Source organism: Pipistrellus hanaki (assembly GCF_964339955.1).
Source record: "Pipistrellus hanaki genome assembly, chromosome: 1".
NCBI lineage: Eukaryota > Metazoa > Chordata > Mammalia > Chiroptera > Vespertilionidae > Pipistrellus > Pipistrellus hanaki.
This window is the reverse complement of record NC_140503.1, coordinates 125,600,710-125,612,768: the sequence shown is the minus strand read 5'-3', so window position 1 is coordinate 125,612,768 and position 12,059 is coordinate 125,600,710.

Genomic DNA, 12,059 nt, shown 5'->3' with positions numbered 1-12,059 from the left:
ATTTATTCATAAACACTGGTTATGACAAGTAGGAGACAAACATAGATAAGGGACAAAAAAGAGCAAGATCCTTTTTCCTGGAGGGTTTGTTGCTTCCTGCTGAAATGTGCCATGGTGAAAAAAATCAGCAGATTTGAATGATAGTAAGTTATGTGACCTGGGAAATCACTTACTGTCCTTCAACCTTAGTTTCGTCCGTAAAACAGAAAAATCTGACCTAGATTTTGTCCACGCCTCCTTTCCATTCTAATGTCCATCACTATAAAACTATATGACTATTTTCAACTTAGTTTAAGCAAAAGTTTGGTCTCCAAACTGATCAGATTGCAGGTAAGCTCTAGGATCCAGAGCCAACAATGTACACCAACCTCATCAGACCAACCCGCCATTTGACATACTAAAAGAGAATGTGAAGTAGAGCAAAAACCACCAGTAGTTTTCAGATCTTTTTAGATGAAAACTTTCTAAATCTAAGCCATTTGAGGATTTTTACCATGGAGCATTCTTCACTCTGGAGTTTAAATAGATGTTCTCTTTAGGAAACTAGTGCTGAAAGAAGGAAGGAAGGAAGGAAGGAAGGAAGGAAGGAAGGAAGGAAGGAAGGAAGGAAGGAAGGAAGGAAGGAGGGAGGGAGGGAGGGAGGGAGGGAGGGAGGGAGGGAGGGAGGGAGGGAAGGAAGGAAAGAAGGAAGGAAGGAAGGAAGGAAGGAAGGAAGGAAGGAAGGAAGGAAGGAAGGAAGAAAGAAAGAAAGAAAGAAAGAAAGAAAGAAAGAAAGAAAGAAAGAAAGAAAGAAAGAAAGAAAGAAAGAAAGAAAGAGGAGAGAAGAAAGATGAGGAGAGGGACAGGAGGAATTTTTTAAAAGAAATTGGATGTCTTTTAGGTGGAAAGAGTGATTCTAATTATAGAAGAACATACTCTCTGGCTGTGCTACAGCGTCTATGCTCTTAGAAAATATCTGTGATTAAAAAAAAAAAGAAATAAGTGTCTTCATAATAATAAATTGATTCATTCACTGCAGAATGAGGTCAGAGGGAGCAGCATTTATTCTTCACACACAATGTGCTCGATGAGAAAGAACTGAAGTTAGCAAGACTAATGCTGATTATTTCATAAACCTGAATATATTGTTTCACAGGGTTGGTGTAAAAGGCCATGCACATATTATTTTTAAACTCACATGTAAAAATAGCTTTTAAATGCAGACATTTTTATTCTAAAGGATGCTGCTTCTATAGGACGTAAGTCTGGGTGGTGACATATATTTTTTTTACTGCCTTAATTTAGGCACTCACATGTGTGTTGTCTATGGGACAAGTATATATTATACACTGATATAAATGCTGCTGATGACGTCGAAAGCATCTGTGGAATTTTTGGAATAAAAGTATCCACCCCACCCCTGAACCTCTGCTGCCAAGTTTTCCATTCCTGAGACTGCCAGTATTGTCAATTTGTATTACCTTTCAGAAATATCTTATAAAAGTAATGAATATATATGTTCTCAAAAATATATACATAGTCATATATCATAATTCACTTTTTAAAAACTCAAATGAGATCATGCAATAACACTTGCCCTTTTCCGTTAATAATGTTGTAGAGCATTTTTTTAATCATACAAAATGTTTTTCATTTTTTTTTTGTGGATGCATAGTATTAAATTGCACAAACATTTTACCAGTGCCCTATCAATGGACATTAAGTTACTGCATTTAAGTTGTTTTCAATATTTGCTACAAAAGCAATGACACGGTGACTCTGAACATTCATCTTTTATACATTTGGTTAAAATCACTCCCAGGAGAAAAATAACTAGGTCAGAAGATATGTGCAATTGTACTTTTATTCAAAGTACTTTTTTTTACTGTGTGTGTGTGTGTGTGTGTGTGTGTGTGTGTGTGTGTGTGTGTGTGATTGGTGATGTATATACATATTATAGTTTAAATTCATAATGTGCCCAAAGGTGAGTATGAGGAAGGAACTCTCCCTCATGCTCCTTTTCTACAGCCACCGAATCCCCCTCTCCAAAAGCAACCTCTGTGACTGGATTCTTGTGTATCTTTTCAAGCAATATAACATGCATGTGTGTATATATATATACCAGTAACATAAAAATAATGATAGCTATATCTACTGGAGAATTACTTCAATTTAACAGATACATGGTTTCTTTGTCACAGTCTATGGAGATCAGATGACTCTTGCCAAGAGATGCATCATAGATCAGTGTAAGCAGTCATATAAAGAATAACTTTTTTATTACTTTCTCACACAGCATCAATATTGTGGATCCCATCAAGAGAACAATAGTTTTATTGACTTCCACTATGCTTATGTGTTCATTCTGGATAAAAGAAAGACCATGAATATGGGACCTTGTCCTTTCCTAGGCCACACCATGTTGAATTTTCCAGTCTGGATTCATTATAACCATCTGAGATGTATCTACTTTCCTATGCCATCTGGTGTATCTATTGCTTCCTATGTTTTGTGCTTTCTTCTCTCTTGATTGTCTTTTCTAACACTGGAAGGGTATACATTAACTTGAGATCACAGGCCACCTTCAGAGACTCCCTTGTGGGTTATGTGCCATAGAGTCAGATATGGTGGGGATCTCCCTTTTCTGTGTCCAGCACGGAAAGAGAGATGAATGAACCATTTCTAAGTGGAAGTGGCCAGAGATTGAGAAATGAATGAAAGAAAGAAAGAAAGAAAGAAAGAAAGAAAGAAAGAAAGAAAGAAAGAAAGCCGCAGAAATAGATTTATAAAGCTGGGAGCCAGGTGGGATACCATTCTCTCTGATGGAGAGGCAGCGAGGATGAGTCCATGCAGTGCATTTATTTTATACCCCAAATTCCAGGAATTATCACCAAAATTTAGGATCAAAGGAGTTTATTTGCATTCTTGAGTAGGCCCTAGCATGCCTGGATTTACATATCTAGTCCCGCCCCTGACCACACCTGGGCTGATATGAAGGCCAAGCTGATTTAACTCTCCACCATCTTGGGGAAATGTGTATCTGAGACACGGCTCTGCCAGTCATCTCAGACTCAGCTGACAACAATTTAAAGAAATGCCCGTGTGCCTTCCCAGGCGGCCCTCTACATGTTGCAAACTTAATTTGCTCTAGAACCCACTTATTTGTCTTTCAGGTAGGTCAGGATATCACTCAAGCTCTCCTATAACATATTTCAAATGAATCAATATTTTTCCTATCAGCCTTCTTCACTGTCCAACTTTTGCATCCATACAAAGTAATTGGGAATACAATGGTTGGATGATCTTAGTCTTGTCTCTAATGACATCTCTCTCCTAATTCTTCCATTAATCTCCCTTAACACAACTCTACTCATTTACACCTTTCTGTGCAAATTGTACCCCCCTGGCCTGAGTTCTTCTCTTTCATAGTATCTTGCTAAGAATAGAAGAGAGCAGCCAACCCACCACAATATTTGGAGTTTTTCCAAGCAATTCTCCCCATGAAGGTGTAAACAGGAATGTGGTGGGGGGATTTTTGGTAACAGTATGTGACAATTTTATCAAATATATTGTCGTGGAATAACAAGGGTCAATAGCTTTCCAGACTGCCCAAGAATCTATGCTATCATCTATATGCCACCCTGTTCAATGACAAGAGAAATTTAATATTTTCAAGGCCCACAGAGCCTGTTAAGTATTATCTTTCATAGGATTCTGTTCCGAAGGTGTGGCTAGTGTTATCATCTAAGTAGATATAAGAGCCAGAGTTTGCTATTACATGCACAAGGCCCCCTATACACCAATAGGGTTAATCAAGACCAAGTTAACTATCCAATCAAAAGTTTCTTCTAAGCAAGCAACATGATGAAACTGAGGGGCCCAGCAGCTGTCTACTTTCCTGGCCTTTCTGAGGCCAGCTCAGAGGACAAACCCTCATCTTGTGCAATTCCCACACATGAGCTCTGCTGTTTTGGACTAACATAAGTTCCTTTTATCTTTATTGGCTTTCAGGAGACAGTAGAATTTTCTTCTGGACAAGCTCTCTCTATGGTTCAACACAGCCAGCAGGCTTAGGCTTCAGGCCCGGAGAGCCCTGGAGGCCATATGTGGTTTCATCTGGACAAACACTTTAAAATAAATTCCCTGGCTTTTCCACAGAATTATTGAGATGACAGGCAACTGCCACCCACATAGTAAGATGATGACTAGCAGTGACATGAGAGCCATATAGGGTATGGGTGATATAAACAGTGAGATTGGCAAGCAAGGCTTTAAATTGTAACATTATCTTAGAATTTGGGTAACCATCTTTCCATAGCATTAAACTGCTACTAGTCCTTTTGTAATGCACCCAAAGCTTTTTTCTTAAAAAAATAAAATAAAATTCCCTTTGACACACCCTAAAAGACACACAGTAATAAAACCTAAAAGACTCTTGTTTCTTCCTAAATATATTTTATAAACATAAAAAGTAAAATAAAGAATGTGCCATGATTCTAAGTTTTTACACTTTTAATTATTTCAGCATAAGCCGAACAAGTTGATGACAATTGACAATTATGTTGTTTAAAATTAAATATAATGGAAATTTCTCAAAAAGGAAAAATATAAACCAGAGCCTTAATCAGAATAATTCTCCTTGTGAAAGATGCATTATTCTATCATTGTTATAGTTTATTTTATGTAATTATCTGGTATTAATTCATCATATGGTATTTGGGTGTGTGCTTTTAAGAACACAGGTATTTTTCATGAAATGGAATGAAATTATAGTGAGTATTGAGGTTGATATTATTATATTGAGACTAATGTTCTTAAAATAGATTTTTAAACTACTTAAAACTTTTAGATTGTTTTTAATAGTTCCATCAGAATTTACATGTTCTATGTTGCTTATTCAAGTATTTAAGAGAAACTAATTTAAAAATTATTATATTATATTTGCTAACGAATATTTTCCTGGGTAGCTTATCTAGTATGGTTCTTGCCTATATTAAACTTCTGCTTTTCTATTGAATGTTCTTGAGATCATATTCATCTTATCTTTCTCACATATCCATATATAATTAAACCTAAAATGCCATTATAGTAGGATGTATCACTATCTCATGTACCACTAAGAAGGCAATAAAACGAACAAATTGTCTTAGTGCTCTCTTAACACTAATAATTTTTATTTTAGATTTCTTTTTAACTTAGATATAAACTTCCCATGTATTCCTATGTGAAGTAAAAAGATGAAGGATAAGGTAATCATAAAATGTCTTTACATTCAGAGCTGGACTCATCTTTATCACTTTTCTATGCAAAATCATCATTGTCCATACCTTACCATTTTCTGGACTATCAGGAATGTGGGTGATACATTAGACACAGAGGTCTCCAAAATTGTCTCTGAGATTTTATTCCCAGCTACTTACCCTTCTTCCGCATATTTTGATGATATTGGTCTTCATCCAATGGCAACCACATCCTTCAACTAATATACTATCTGTATATACAAAAACTTTAATTTCAGGAATTAATGGGGCCAGAATCTTTTATAAGACATTTTAAATGTCTAATATCTATTAAACTCAACATATGCAGAGCCAACAATGTACAAAACTCAGTTAAAGGGACAAAGACCACGTTTGCTCACATGTGTATCATGTCACATCACAATTGCCACCTGGTTGATAGCCTCATTTTAGAGCTGTTCAAATGTGAAAAATGTATATCCTGAGATAGATGAAATATGGTAGCAGATCTTCTACCAAAATATCCCTCATATTCCTTAATGCTATTTTGTCTTTTAAAAACCTGGCTCCAGTCCAGCTCATATGGAAGCTCCCATGATTCTTGACCCACTTGACATACCTACTATGCACGTATGCAGTGGTATGTCACTTTGGTTTTGTTCAGGTCTTTTTCAGAATAAATTCTTATGAACTAGGTTGAAAGAATCCACTTTAATACTGTTTAGCTCAGAGCTGGGGTGGTGCTCTATTGAGAAATTAGAGCAGAATAAAAGGCAGTGGGCATCAAAGTGTCCAGTTTTATGGGTTATTTAAAGCAAAGTTATATTTTGATTGTTGGATATGCAAACATTTTCTCTTATATTATGGCACTTATCCTCCCCCTCTAACATCTGCCTATTAAATCCACAGGCTACTGGATTTGATTCCCATCCGATGCTTAATTTGTGTAGCTTAGATGTTTGTGTGGAAATTTACTACTGTGATTACCCTTCCACCTAATGGGGAGAAAGTTTTGTTTCTATGGTAACTGTTTTAGAACAGTGCATACTTACTATACTTCTAAAATATGCAACCCGTCCTTATGGGAGTACACATCATCTTGAAAGGATTTTTCTTTCTTTCAATAAACATTCATTTTTTTCTTTTCACCTAATTTCAGAATAAAATAAAACTCTGTGAGACTTGCTAAGGAAGAGCTTCAGGAAATGAGAACCACGAATGGGCCTAGCCCCTTGCAGCTGTCCTGGGAGAGCTGCAACATGGTCCTCAAGTGGCTGCTGAGAGCACACACGCGACCAGTTTCTCATGGCTGTCTTTCTCTCAGACTCTCCATTTTCCATGCCTCCTCATCATGTTTGCTGTGTTTGGGATGTTGCTATGCAAAAAAATAATAAAACAATGGTTTTTTTCCTAAGGCACTCGAGCTTAACAAATGCTACTTTAGAATGATGCAAAACTCTTTTAAAAAATTTAGAATTCCTCAGGGAATGATCTAAGAATGTTCATGATAAGAAATGATAAATGTCAATAATGGCCTAAAATGTTACCACATGATAAAATTCATCCATTCCAAGGGTTTGGTGACTATTGATATCACATAAACTGCAGTTTTAAAAAATGCTCTTATTTGCATTTTTGCAAATGAAAAGTTTTCTCCATCTTTTTCTTCAAACTCATTGACTCTATGAGTTTTCTCCCTTTAAAAATTATATAACAATCTTATTAAAGCAAATAAATACACCAATACTACAACCTTTAGTGTTTGTTAGAAGATCTATAGACTGTAGTTCTGTGATAGACATGTAGAAGAAGAGTTATGACACATGTTCATAATATCTTAAGCTCATAATGCCCATCCTCAGCAAACATGATGTATAGACTCGAAAATAATGACTCTTCATATCTAAAGGGACATGCATTGTGGACTTCCTTAAGAATTGAAAACACCAGTTTTACTTAAAGAGAAGCTGAAATGCAAGGGTTGGGAGAGTAGAGTGAATGGTCAGACCTGATTCCATTTTTATGCCTCTGCAAGCAGCAGTCCCTGTGAACCAATGAGCCCTCAGTATGACACAGCCTTCCTATGTGATATTACGGGTTTCTAAATTTTCTGCCTACCACCATCAACTTGCTACAGTGTCTGAAAAGCCACCACCAAGTCTTCTCAGGTTTTACTGAGTTAGATTACCCAAGTAGTTTGAAGGGCCCCAACTGAAGGAGTCAGAAGGCACATGAAGGAGTCATGGCAGCATATGAAACTGAATAAGAGTCTTGCATGTGCAATGAAACCATCCAAAGTGTATCTGGCTATAGCACCACTGTGAGACCTTGAATAACAAAGGCTATTTATTATAAAGGACACTAGAGGCCCTTTGCACGAAATTCATATACGGGGGGGGGGGAGGTTGTCCCTCAGCCCAGCCTGTACCCTTTCCAATCTGGGACCCCTCAAGAGGTGTCTGACTGCCCATTTAGTCAAACTATATAATAAAAGAGCAATATGCAAATTAACCATCACTCTGATACACCCACAAGCCATGCCTATAAGCCACACCCACCAGCCAATCAGGAGCAAGTACGCAAATTAACCAATCCCTCTCACAATCTAGGACTGCTGGCTCCCAAATGCTCGCCTGCCTACCTTCCTGATTGCCCCTAACAGCTTCTGCCTGCCAGCCTGATTACCCCTTAACCATTCCCCTGCCAGCCTGATTGATGTCTAACTGCTCCCCTGCCAGCCTGTTTGCCCCCAACTTCCCTCCTCTGCCGACCTGGCCACCCCTAACTTTCCTCCCCTGCAGGCTTGATCACCTACAACTGCCCTCCCTTGCAGTCCTGGTCTCTCCCAACTGCCCTCCCTTGCAGGCCCTCTTGTGGTGGCCATCTTGTGTCCACATGGGGCCAGGATCTTTGACCACATGGGTGCAGCCATATTGTGTGTTGGAGTGATGGTCACTCTGCATCAGGTAGGATAGAGGCCTGGTGCAAGGATGAGGGCCAGGTGGCTTGTCCTGAAGGGTGTCCCGCATCAGGGTGGGATTCCCTTGGGGCGTGGAGCAGCCTGAGCAAGGGGTCTGTGGTGGTTTACAGGCCAGCCACACCCCCCGGTGACCCAAGAGGAGGCCCAAGTATCTGGGATTTATCTTCTATAATTGAAACTTTGTAGCCTGGAGCAGAGCCAAGCCTTCTGCTCACTCCATGGCTGCCACCATTTCTTTTGGGATTTATTTATCTTCTATAATTGAAACTTTGTAGTCTTAAGTGGAAGCCTGGGCCGGCTAGGGCAGGCAAAAAGTTTGGCTTCCTCCATCGCCAGGGAAACCCAAGCCTCTCTCCTGCTCTCTCTATGGCTGCAGCCATCTTGGTTAATTTGCATACTTGCTCCTGATTGGCTAGTGGGTGTGGCTTATAGGCATGGCTTGTGGGTGTATCAGAGTGATGGTTAATTTGCATATTGCTCTTTTATTATATAGGATTAGCTGCTTGAGGAGCATGGGGGTATCAGCATCAGAAGCAAGGAGGAGATTGGTAAAGAACATAGAAAGCTTTTCCTATTTTCTACATTTACCTTGTTGGCTATGTAAGGCAACTTAGTGCATCTCAGACCTGATGGGCAGAACACCTCAGGATGGCTAGGCTTACACTTTATTTTCCTTGATCATCAGTTCTGGAAAAGGACTCTTGCTCGGGCAAACGAGAATAGTTCTTCTTCCTCTTGAGTCTGGGGAAACCCCACTCGTTATATCAGGATGAGAAAGGAGAAGGAATGGTGTAGCCCAACATCTTATTTCTTATCTGAGTGAGAATATACCTGATTGCCAGAAATATTGGAACCCTGGTCTATGAGCATCTGTTAAAATCATTTTTCTAAAAAGTGTGTATTGCTTTTATACATGTCCTATATACATATGTGTCATTACTATCCAAGCAAGGGGACAAAAGAGGGCCAGGATCATGGTGAGACTGTTAAAAAGTGTCTTATAAAATTTTTCTTCAAGGATCTAAATATAGAATTAAGAAAAGAGTAATGCAATGAAAACTACTAGGGCTTAACAGAAAGAAGAAAAAAGAATTCACGGTCTTTCATGTCCTACCTCCACTGTGAGTATTCAGCTCATTTGGAGGGATATTCTCATTTGTAAGAGCCAAAAACTTTCATCATTTCTGAGCAAGGCATCCATTAAAGGCAGACCAGGTGGTAGCAGCTGCATATAATGAAAGAAATCACATCGTTTCATTATGTAGAATAATGACACAAGAATGGGCAGTCCCAGCCAGCTGGTTCCATCTCCAGCACTTTTTCAGCATGTGTGTGTGTGTGTGTGTGCACGCGTGTGTACGTACACACACACACAAACACACACTCCAGCAAAAGGATTCAGAATATCTAAATTTGTGGAGGCAGAAATTGAACCTGGTATCCTTAAAATCTAAAACCTTCTTGATCTGTTATGATGAGAGCAATAGAACTTGCTCACAGTGGAGAGTAAATCTGCTTATTAAGTTAGGTTTTTTTTAAAAACACTTAAATTATTATATGACTTTTCAAAGCCATGAATAGCCAATAAAATGAGAAACATAGACATTGCCAATTTTCTTCTCTGTAATAGCACACATATATACCAGTTCTAGGCTCTATATTATTCTAAATGCTTAACTTAAACTCACTGTATCCTCATAATAACTTAAAGATATAAGTATGACAATCATTCTCTTTTAGCAATAGGGAGGTTAAGCAATGGTACAAGATCTCACCATTTACAATTGGCAATGGAAGTGTTGATGTCGGGGTACTTAGGCTCATAAACCAAAGTACATACTTAGGCACCCGAAGGGTAACTGCATACACCCCAAGATTTCACTTAATCTCTAACATCTTTCTTGTACCATATTCCATCCGCTTGAGTGCCTGTGCACGTGGAATGGCCCATTCTAACAGAAGGTGATTGCACAGTGAAAAGGGGACCTGGGGAACTGGGCTGGCAGCACAGGCTGTCCAGTTAGTTCTGGGAAGTGTCTCAGTGGAAAGTGTTTCTGGTGTTCAGAAAAAGTCCATGGCACGGGGAGAAAGGGTAGAGGATACCAGAAGTGTTCTCATCCAACAGAAAGTCCACACTGCATTTTTTTTTTTTAAATATATTTTATTGATTTTTTTTTTACAGAGAGGAGGAGAGAGGGATAGAGAGCTAGAAACATCGATGAGAGAGAATCATCGATCAGCTGCCTCTTGCACACCCCCTACCGGGGATGTGCCCACAACCAAGGTACATGCCCTTGACCGGAATCGAGCCCGGGACCTTTCAGTCCGCAGGCCGACGCTCTACCACTGAGCCAAACCGGTTTCGGCAGTCCACACTGCATTTTAAAGTTAACGGGAACATTGCACATACCACATGTAATGGGATCTCTCCTTTATTAGCCACTTTAGTATTACGACCTTTGCACATATTTCATTTTTCTTCTCTAATTACAAAGGTGGCATAGACGCCCATATGAAATTACATGAGTCATCTTTAAAGTTTCTTTTGTTATTTTCTGGGCATATCATGGAAGTTCTAGTCCATACTCCCCTGGAGTGTGTTTGACACATTCTTCTGGAAGAAGGCTGTGAATTCTTACAGGCACCCTCTATGAAATCAGTATCTGAATGGTGAGACAAATTGTATTGCAGACAAAACCAAGTATCACAGCCCAGCCAGCGTGGCTCAGTGGTTGAGCATCCACCTATGAACCAGGAGGTTGCAATTCAATTCTTGGTCAGGGCACTCAATCCCCAATGGGGGGCATGCAGGAAGCAATAGATCAATGATTCTCTCTCATAATTGATGCTTCTATCCCTCTCTCCCTCCCTCTCTGAAATAAAAAATATACTTTAAAAAACAAATATAACTCATCTGCCAATTAGATTTCTTATGCTGAAGTTTTGATGGCCATACTCATTATAAACATTTTATCTGAAGGTTCTATAGTCTTCAAGTTACACAACCCCCATGAAATGCAAGAAATGAGACTAGGTTTCAAGTGCTTGTGTGTCTGTAAAATGTTTCATTATTTTGTATTTGATATTTTCACAGTTCAAGTCATTAAATGCAGCGAATGTATAGGCCCATGACGTGCTGACAACTGGATAGTTCATTAGTGAACAAAGAAGGAGATATAACCAGTATTGTTCCAGAAGAAAACCTCAAAGGAGCAGGTAGAACAGTATCAGAACTTCCCAATAATTAGAACTTCTCAAAAATGAAATGAGTTGCCCACAAAGGACAGAATCCTCCTAAGAGAAAGATTTCCGGCTGTATGTCAGGAGGGCTATCTAGGACTCCTGGCTGGGCCACACAACCTCTGGCATTGCTCCTGCCCTTGCTCTAAGACTTCAGTCACTATTTTTACAGAAAACCTAATTTTTTCTACTCCTAGACATCTAAGCACTTGGAAATTTAACGAAACCATTTCAAGTAGTAAGAAACTGAAAGATAGACAAAGCTCTCGCTTGATTCTATGAAGCATGCACACTCAGTTTTCTAAAACCTCAGGGAGGTGTTGGCAGCTCTCCAGTGCTGGGCCACGGAATCTGAGGAGAGAGTGCCAACACTGTGGTCCCTGGGAGCAGGTGTGTGCAAGGGCAGAAACAAGTGGAGCAGAATGAAGGGAAAGGAGGAGAAGTGAGGCATCCGTGTGACAGTGATTGTGATAGTAATGTAATCAGCTCAATAATCACACCAGTTAATCCTGGTTGTTCCCATTTTCACACTGAGGAACTGTTTCTCAGGGTAATGAGTCCAGGAGCAAGGGGCAAGGGGCAGAGGCGGGGCACAGGTAGCGTCCGAGTTGTGACTCCTG